This window comes from Lotus japonicus, chromosome 1 (genome assembly GCF_012489685.1).
Source record: "Lotus japonicus ecotype B-129 chromosome 1, LjGifu_v1.2".
In the NCBI taxonomy this organism is placed as follows: Eukaryota; Viridiplantae; Streptophyta; class Magnoliopsida; order Fabales; family Fabaceae; genus Lotus; species Lotus japonicus.
Genome location: NC_080041.1, coordinates 104,093,209 through 104,103,658, shown reverse-complemented (window position 1 = coordinate 104,103,658; position 10,450 = coordinate 104,093,209). Strand labels below are relative to the sequence as shown.

The 10,450-nt window shown below is 39.0% G+C and overlaps 1 long non-coding RNA gene across 1 annotated transcript; it reads left to right on the top strand.

Moving 5' to 3' along the window:
• Positions 1–8,056: 8,056 nt before the first annotated feature.
• LOC130728653 (uncharacterized) lies at positions 8,057–10,241 on the top strand. Its single transcript, XR_009015730.1, has 4 exons — positions 8,057–8,183; positions 8,650–8,697; positions 9,844–10,012; positions 10,100–10,241. It is a non-coding gene; the product is annotated as an uncharacterized LOC130728653 (long non-coding RNA).
• Positions 10,242–10,450: the final 209 nt, after the last annotated feature.

The window sequence follows — 10,450 nt, the reverse complement described above, 5'->3', positions numbered from 1 at the left end:
CAGCTTCTCAAACACCGGTCCTCGAAGTCGATTGAAGTAGTTTCCCCAACCTTGAGCTTGGACTTCAGGACGGAGATCAAACCCATTTGCAGCCAAGTTGTCGAGGTTGAATCTCCATTCTGCAAGGACTTGGAGTTCCTCAGGAGGAAATACACAGTGAACGGCACAGCCCCGTTCTGCAATAGGAACAATCTCCTCTTGAGCTTGAGCTTGTTCTTGTGCTGGGTTCTCAGGGCCCCGTTGACCCGTTGCCAAACCGACTACCATGTGAGGGAACTGAGGTGCATCTCTTCTGGTTTGTCTCACCATCTTGAAGAGGTTGAAGGTTTGAGGTAGAAGATGAGGTTTGAAGGATGAAGAGAGATCGAGAGAGAATTCGAGAGAAAGGCGGTTTTGAAAAACAGAGAGTGCGAGAGTGAAAGCCGGAAGTGTGAGGGAACGTGTGTGAGTAGTGGGTTTTATCAAATAACCGTTGTTGATTCAAAAAGCACTTTAAGATCAACGGTTGAAAATTAAAGATAGACAGTAACAGTAAAATACACAATCACACACAGAAGATAAGCATATCTACACGCAATCACAACAGACTGTCACACGGGCACAAGGAACTATGCATCAGAAATTCTGACGCACGTGTTGTTGTCTCAGCTTCAGAGTCAGTACCAGTGGGCACACACACTCTGATTGAGTTACCTTCTGAACTAGACATCTTCTGATCAAGAAGTATCATAGTCAGAGGTTCTGATCTATCTTCACTCTGGACAAAAGTCCATGTTTAGATTTTTCAGAATAAAATTAAATCTATCTTCAGCTAAGGGCTTTGTAAAGATATCTGCCCATTGATGGTCAGTATCAACAAACTTCAGAAGAAGTACGCCCTTCTGCACATAATCTCTAATGAAGTGATACTTTACCTCAATGTGCTTTGCCCTTGAATGCAAGATAGGATTCTTGCTCAACGAAATTGCAGCAGTGTTATCACAAAAGATTGGGATATTGCTCTCAAGGATCTGATAATCCTCCAGCTGATGTTTCATCCAGAGCATCTGAGTGCTGCATATTGCTGCTGAGATATATTCTGCCTCTGCAGTTGATAGAGCAATGGTTGATTGCCTCTTGCTTGCCCATGAGACTAGATTGCTTCCCAGAAATTGACAATTTCCAGAAGTGCTTTTTCTCTCTGTTCTATCTCCAGCATAATCAGCATCACAATAACCTGAAAGCTTATACTCTGATGTTTTCTTATACATCAAGCCAAGGTTAGTGGTGCCTTTCAGATACCTTAGGATCCTCTTAACAGCAGTTAAGTGGGTTTCCCTTGGATCTGATTGGAAACGAGCACATAAATGAACACTAAATAATATGTCTGGCCTAGATGCAGTTAAGTACAGAAGTGAACCTATCATGCCACGATAGAGCTTCTGACATACTTTACCACTTATATCTTCTTTTTCCAGAATGCATGTTGGATGCATTGGAGTCTTGGCCACTGTAGATTCCAGCATATTGAACTTCTTCAGAAGTTCTTTAGTGTACTTGCTCTGATGGATATATGTTCCTTCTGGTGTTTGATTAACTTGTATTCCCAGAAAGTACTTTAATTCTCCCATCATACTCATCTCAAATTCAGCCTGCATCATCTCAGAAAATTCTTTGCATAGAGATTGATTAGCAGAACCAAATATAATATCATCAACATAAATTTGCACAATTAAGATATCATCTTTATAAGTCTTGCAAAAGAGAGTTGTATCTACTTTACCCCTTACAAACTCATTCTCCAGAAGGAATGAGCTAAGTCTCTCATACCATGCTCTGGGAGCTTGCTTCAGACCGTAGAGTGATTTTTTCAATTTGAACACATGGTCTGGTTTCTTTTCATCTTCAAAACCTGGGGGTTGATGAACATAGACTTCCTCTGAGATATAACCATTTAGGAAGACACTCTTTACGTCCATCTGATGTAGAACTATGTTGTGATTTACTGAGAAAGAAATCAGTAGTCTGATTGCCTCCAGTCTTGCTACTGGAGCAAATGTTTCAGTGTAGTCTATTCCTTCCTGCTGGCTGTAGCCTTGAGCAACTAGCCTTGCCTTGTTTCTGACTACATCTCCTTTCTCATTTAGCTTGTTTCTGAATACCCATTTCGTTCCAATAACATGGACATTCTCAGGCTTCTTCACTAAGCTCCAAACATCATTCTTGGAAAATTGATTCAATTCTTCTTCCATGGCCAGAATCCAATCCTTGTCCTGAAGAGCTTCATCTATGGACTTGGGTTCAATTAAGGACACCAATCCTTTCAGACTCAGCAAGGTCTCTTCAGAGGGTCTGAAGGCAGATCTGGTTCTGACTGGTTCATCTTTGTTGCCCAGAATCAATTCCTTAGGATGAGCTGCAGTGATTCTGCTCTTCTTCAGAGTTTGTGAGTTAGAGGGACCAGCTTCTTCCTCTGGTTCATCTTCCTCTGGCTCAACTTCCTCTGGAGCTTTGCCTTTGTCAGAAACATTAATGCTTAAATCTGCAAACTTTTCAACTAGCTTTGACTGGTCAGAGTCAAGCTTATCATCAAATCTAACATGAATAGATTCTTCAATAGTCTTAGCATCAGTATTATAAAATCTAAAACCTTTAGATCTATCAGAATAACCAAGTAATAGACACTTAGAAGATTTAGCATCAAATTTATGCAATCTATCCTTAGTATTGAGAACATAACAAACACAGCCAAAAGGATGAAAATAGGAAATGTTGGGTTTTATGTTCTTCCACAATTCATAAGGAGTCTTATTCAGAATTGGTCTCACAGAGATTCTGTTCTGAATGTAACATGCTGTATTTACTGCCTCTGCCCAAAAGTGCTTAGCCATGCCAGTTTCTTGGAGCATGGTTCTAGCCATCTCCTGAAGAGTTCTGTTCTTCCTCTCAACAACACCATTTTGTTGAGGAGTTCTGGGACAAGAGAAATCATGTGCAATTCCATAGGAATCAAACAGACTCTCAAACTTGTCATTCTCAAACTCTCCACCATGGTCACTTCTGACACGCACAATTCTACAAGCCTTCTCGTTTTGCACTTGAGCAATGAAGGTAGAGAACACAGCATGAGACTCATCCTTGCGGGTTAGAAACTTTACCCATGTCCAGCGGCTATAGTCATCAACGATAACCATCCCATATCTCTTGCCACCTATAGACTCAGTTTTCACTGGTCCAAACAGGTCGATATGCAGAAGTTCTAACGGCCTTGAGGTTGAAACAACATTCTTTGCCTTGAAAGGGACTTTTGTGAATTTGCCTTTCTGACATGCTTCACAAAGAGCGTCTGAAGCGAACTTCAGATTGGGTAAGCCCCTGACAAGGTTTAGCTTGCTCAGCTGAGAAATCTTTCTCATACTGGCATGCCCTAACCGTCTATGCCATACCCACTGCTCTTCATTAACAGACAGAAGGCACTTCACATTCTGAGCCTCCAACTCAGATAATCTGATCTTATAAATGTTGTTCTTCCTCTTGCTGTTAAACAAAACAGAGCCATCGATCTGACTTACAGCCCGGCAGGACTTTTGATTGAATATAACATCATAACCCTTGTCAGCTAATTGACTTATAGACAATAAGTTATGTGTTAAGCCGTCTACCAATAAAACATGATCAATGCATGGACTACTATCTACACAAATAGTACCAGTACCAATAATTTTACCCTTTTCATTTCCTCCAAAGCCAACTTCGCCTCCAGGCTTAAGTTTCAGCTCTCGGAACATACGCTTTTCTCCCGTCATGTGACGCGAGCATCCACTGTCCAGATACCATGATTGGTGTTTCAGTGGAGCTATCAAGGATATCTGCAACATAGATAATCTTGTCCTTAGGTACCCACTTTCTGGGTCCTCTTTTGTTAGTTACCCTAAAGGTTCTGATCACCTTGGGTGTCTCAACATGATATTTTAAAGGAATATTTGCATGATATTTAGTCATAGAGAAAGATCCCTTTTTAAGAGGGTTTTTAGCAACTTCAGCAGGTACAGGATCAGGCAATATGGTACCAGAGGGAACAAAGCATTCATACAAGGATTTAGTTTTAGACACAGAAGGCTCATTTCTAATTGGTTTAGAATAGCCAATGCCATGCATTCCATTTCTGCTTACACCATAGATCATTGAAGCCATTAAGCTTCTATCTACGCTTTTAGCCAGGAATCTTTGAAAAGCTTTTTCATACTTGGATTCATGCTTACTATCAGAGGCATCGCAGGCAATAACTTCTTCTAACTTTGCAATTTGATTCTTAAGCACAGAGTTAGAATTAACTAAAGCATGGTTATCATTTTTCAAATCAGATATGATTTTCTCATGTTCAGAAGGAATTTTAGAAACAGCAGATAAGTTCTTTTTCAGCTTCTTATGCTTAGACAACAAGGAGTTATACTTATCCATGATATCAGACAAAGCATGTTTCAGTTCAGAGGTAGAGAAGGAAGCAAATACCTCATTTTCATCGTCAGAGTCTGGATCTCCTTCTGATTCTGAGTCAGAGTCAACAGCTTCCTTTGACTCTGTTCCTTTGTCTTTGACAATAGCCATGAGTCCTTGGACTTCACCATCAGAGTCAACATCCTCTGACTCTGATTCATCGAATGTCACCATCAGACTCTTCTTGGTCTTGAAGTGCTTCTTTGGCTTCTTGTCCTTCTTCAATTTTGGACAGTCACTTTTGTAGTGCCCTGATTCTTTGCACTCAAAGCAAGTGACTTCCTTGATTGATGACTTCTTCTGACCTGAGGATTCAGACTTTCCTCTTGCCTTTCCAGAGCCTTTGAACTTGCTCTGCCTGTGCTTCCAGATGCGGTTGAGTCTCTTGGAGATCAGAGTCAGCTCATCTTCATCAGAATCTTCTGATGCTTCTTCAGATTCTTCTTCTTCAGCTTGAAGAGCCTTTGACTTCTCAACCTTAGCCTTTTCAGATTTGGATTTCAAGGCTATGGACTTTTTCCTCAGATCTTGCATCTCTGAGCGCTTCAGCTCATGGCATTTCAAAATGCTGATGAGTTCTTCTAAACTCATATTCTCAACATCTCTCGTGAGCTCTATTGAAGTCACCAAAGGCATCCAACTTTCAGGAAGACACCTGATGACCCTTATGACATGATCTTTTGTTGTGTAGCTCTTGTTGAGAGGACGTATGCCAGCTACAAGCAGTTGAAATCTGGAGAACATTTCTTCAATGGACTCATTTGGCTCCATGATGAAGGATTCATACTTTTGGATCAAAGACAATGCCTTTGATTCTTTGACTTTCTTGTTTCCTTCATGAGACATCTTCAGAGAATCAAAAATACCTTTAGCAAACTCACGATCTGTAATCTTCTGGTACTCCTCATAGGAGATAGCACTTAGAAGAATTGCTCTTGCTTTGTGATGTTGTGAGTACAGCTTCTTTTGATCTGCAGTCATCTCTGACCTTGGGATCTTCTTGCCATCTGCATCAACTGGACGCTCGTAGCCATCCACAATAATATCCCAGAGATCTGCATCGAAACCCAGAAAGAAACTTTCCAGTCTATCTTTCCAATATTCGAACCTTTGACCGTCGAACATAGGAGGCTTTGCGTTGTAACCATCTCTTTGAGTTTCACTGGTGGTGGCAGCCATTGTTTTTCACACCGGCCCGGATCACTGAACACTGTTAGGTGTGGTAATCAGAACTTGCGCTCTGATACCAATTGAAGGTATGAAAAACGGTAGAAAGGGGGGTTTGAATAACGTTTTCAGTACAAAACTACCACCTTAAAGATTTTAACAAATCTTTTCGAGAACTAAGTGCAAAGATAGAGATAGAAAAGCACACAAGGATTTTATCCTGGTTCACTTGATAAATCACTCAAGCTACTCCAGTCCACCCGTTAAGGTGATTTCTTCCTTCTTAGAATGAAGGCAATCCACTAATCAGGTAAGAGTTACAACTGCACTTGAAACCTACAAGTGACTAACAATTACACTGACTTAGCTCACACTAAGATTCACTCTCTTAGTCTTCTCTAGGATCCGATCAACCTTGATCTCCTAAAGGAATATCAAACAACTGTTTGAGGTTGGTGTTTACAAGGGTTTGCTTCTGAATAAGCTGAGTGTAAACTAAATAAATTACAAGATGAAAGAAAGCTTAGAATATTTTGAATGTCTTGCGCGTGTGTTGCTTCTTAGTTTCTTAGCCGCTTCTTTCAATCTTCAGCCTCTATATATACTCCAAGGATTAGGGTTGAGCGTTGCATGGGAAATGCTACCGTTGGAGGGCAGTTCTGGAAAATCCAGCTTCTGCTGTGGCTGAGAACGTTAGGTAGGTCGTCAGGAAGGTACACTGCTTTTGTACTTGGATAGCGACTTGACCTTTTAACCTAGGAGACTTCTGATCAGAGGAATGCTTCGTATAGGAACTTGTGAAGCCGGTTGATCAGAGTCAGAGGGATAGCACAGATCCTCTGACCATTGTATCTTCTGATTCTGAACTCAGAGGGAAGAACATGGCCTTCAGAGTTTCTTGCTTCTGGACTTCAGAGTTTCCACTATTCAGCTTCTGGATCTTCAGAGTCTTCTACACCATCAGAACATCTGAACCTTCAGTGTTTCTTGGTTGTCAGAACTTCTGGATCTTCAGAGCTTCTAGCGACTGAGTCCTCATCAGAGTTTGTATAGCTTCAGATCTTCTGAAGCTTTTCCACTGTTCATACTGAACATGGTGAATGCGAAAGCGTTGCTTGGGTTACCCTTTATACACAGTGCTTCTGATTTGTGTGAAATTGAGTCAGGGTCAGAGCCTGTAAATAGCACACTCAGAAAAACACGTTAGAGTACCACAATTGTTCATATCAAAAGGTTAACTTGTAATTATCAAAACATAGAGTTGTACTACTAGATCAAAACTTGATCTTACAAATAGTGTGTTAAGAAACCAGATAAGAAATTGTGGGTTGGAGTTGCTCTAATGGCCAATACATTAGTCACACTGATTGCGTTTCTTCCATTCACATCTTTAATTATTTTTTTTATTATTTTTGGTCGATAATTATTTTCTATCGTAATAGTATTTTTCTTTTGTCCAACGTCGCTCCCAACCTGGACATGGGTAATTGGTTTTTTATTTAGTCTGTTGGATATATTGGGCCAGTTGGGTATGGGCGTTAGCACTTAGCACCTTTAATTTTTTCCCCATTAATACGACCTTGACAAAAATATCTCAGACAACCAAAATTTGCTTTCTGGAACTAATTTTTGCTAATAATTTGAAATTATTTTCCAGAATAAAAATTATGCAATAGAATTTTTCTTTTCAAAAGGGCAGTTCTGTTTAGGTATAATAAGTAATAACTCTACCTCTCCAACTAAAATAAAATATGGGGTTTAAACTAGCTACACAACTCACTATCTAATGACTATTTCTCCTTTGAAAATATTAACAATAAAGATACAAGGAAAAACTTTAACCATCACTACCACAAAAAGGGCATTGGGCAGCGGCTATGGGGTAGCGGTTCACTATTTACCGCTACCCAAGCTTTTTATAGAAAAAAAAATATGAAAAGCAACTGTTGTAACATTAAAAAAGAAAAGAAAAAATCAATCTTATAGTGAAACCGCTACCCAAGTAAAATTTCTCGGTGCTAGGTAGCGCTTACATTAACCGCTACCCAAATTGAACCTTTTTTTTCCCTAATTTATCAAAACCCTACCTGGGAAATCCTTTTCCCTTTCCCTCTGTCGTGAACGCAATAACCCTTGCTCCCTGCCGTAACCGTCTCCGCATCTGAACCACAAGCCTTGACTGACTACTGCTCCCCTTCTGGCAGTGCTTGGTGCTCGACATGGGCGCAAGTTCTGCAGGTGACATCTCCCTTTTCTTTCATCTTACCTTCTTTTTTTACTGGGGCTCGACGCTGCTTCTGTTACTCACCAATCTTCCTACTTTCACGATCTTGATCTCAACCCTTCCTTGTTGCCATCACCGTCTCTGCATCTAGAGAGTCGTAGTTCCGCGCCGCATCTCAGGGAGCCCTAGTTCTACGTTGTCTCGCTCTCTTCGCCGAGCCTTGGTTCCGTTCTGCTGCTTCGTCACCGGCTCACACCACTTCAATTCTCTTCTGCACCATGATTCCCCATAGCCAAATCAGCTTCACCGATTACAGGTATCATTTTCATTTTGTTGATTGGGCTATTGAATTGAATTCGGTGAAGCTCAATTTCAGCATCATGATAAATCGAAATCGAAAATTTGATTGTATTTCTTGTACTGACATGCTAGCTCTTGCTGCTATAAATTCTGTTCTTATGATTTGTTTATGTGCCTAGAGCCCTAGATCACCTACTTATTTGTTTCCAATTCATTGGCTTGGGTCCTGACTATATTGATTTTTAAGGATTTCTTCTGATTGTGCTAATGAAAACAAGAAGAATATATCTGTTGAAGGTCAAAATTCTGTTATAATTTGGCTTTGTTTGCAATTGATTCCATGACTAATTGAGCTCGGGTTCCAGTTTGGTTATGCTTGATTAGTCAAAAAAATTCACTCAACTCAGTGTTTTCTTCACAAAAGCTAATTAGTCATTGCATTAATCTATCTCATTTGCGATTTCTTGTTTTTTTATTCACAGAATGATCCCTGGTGTGAAGAGTTAATTATATTGATGCTGAAAAAAAAGGTCAGTTGTGGTGTAAATTATATTGGATTGGATTGTGGACTCAAATGGATATGGCTTTGTTTCGTTAACTGAACTCTGACTTGTTTATTTTTCTCTCTTTAATGTTATTAGAGTATTGATTATTTGAATTCATATCTCAAATATTTTGCACCTTAGATGATGTTTCGTTTGGCAGATTTGTTACTATTTCAGTTCTTTTTTTTTGTTGTGTTTTTTTGGAAAATTGTACAACATGAGGCAGAAGTGAACTAAAATTGTAAGAGGCTTTTTGAACTTAGTTTGTGATGAATGTGTGAAAAATAAGATGTGATAATTAAGGCTAACCTGAAATAGATGTAACTTAATCAAATATCTCTTAACATGTTATGTTTTGTTTCCCATTTTATAAAAGATACTTTATCGTTACTGTTATTTTACTAGTGCTTGCAAGTCCCAAAAATCTAATTAGAACATGTTATGGGGAAGGATTTCAATTGCTCTTTATATGAATGATATACTTTTTCTAGAGTAAGAAACCCATTGAGTTCCCTGAGTAATTTTAACATATAACGATGACTGTTGGGTGGATACCCCCATAGCTGGTCCTGTTTTCTGGGTTGGCTCGTTTGGCTGTCTCTATGTGAGGTTTCTTCTTACATTTTGTTACTGTCTTAATATGTTGATTCCAAATTGGGAAGCCCTTATTGGGGATTTGGAGAATTTAATGCTGAGATGTTAGTTGACTGCTATTTGGATTTTATAGCAGATTTGAGCCTCATGAGTAAAGATTCATGTCTAGTGAGTTTCAACAGTGGAGTGCTACATTGAAAAGCTTTGAGTTCCTTGGGAGGTTGCTTAGTCATTGGAATGTAGGGAATTTGTAGTTGCTGTCTTATTCTCGTTCCTGCTTTTGGCATTATTTGGCTTCATTTTATGGCTATTTGAAGACTCTGTTGTGTTGGCTAGGAAACATTTAGGTGGCAGGCTCTTGTCTTACTGACTATGTCATTTTGTTTATTAGAATTATAGTTTTAAGTATTGTTGCAGGTGACTTATTAATATAGCTTTATTGTAGTTTTAGATCTGTATTGGGTTTGTAGTTTTCTATGAATTGCTAGTTATATTTGTATGTTTCTCATGCTTTTTTCTGCTTCTTGTATTGATTAGACACTGATGAAGAGTTGATGAATTGCTAGACCAAGTTTAAAGAAAGGATTGCAATGTTGCAATGTTACAAAATAAGCAAGCTGGAAAGAGAGATGAATGACACCCAAAGTTCTTTCCTTAAGAAGATGATTCCATCTGGGAGATTAGCAAGCTACAAATAGAAGCAGAGGTAAATGAATTGATACACATGTTGCCTATACTGACATCCAGTCATGAGGAATGTTGTTTGTAATTTTGTCTCTAATTTGTATTTCAGGGTCACACGTCTTTGAAGAATAAACGTGATTCCTCCATTCAAAATCTTTTAGCTAGGTATAACTTAGGGATGAATTTGTTCTTTTTGTAAACAAAACAAGTGTATTTGGATATCAGATTGAATTTGTTGTTTTGGTGCACAATTTTTAATTTTTCGGTTTCAGTTCAATTATATGGATATTGAGTTGTTCTTTATTTAGTTTTCGATCTTACTGTTATATTTCACATTGGGTATCAAGGGTTAATTGGGTTCTGATTCATTTGCTTGCTTTTTTTATAAATAATAAAAATAGAGTAAGGCAGCGGTTCCTGCCAAAAAAAAAAAGATGGGTAGCGGTTTTATGCCTATATG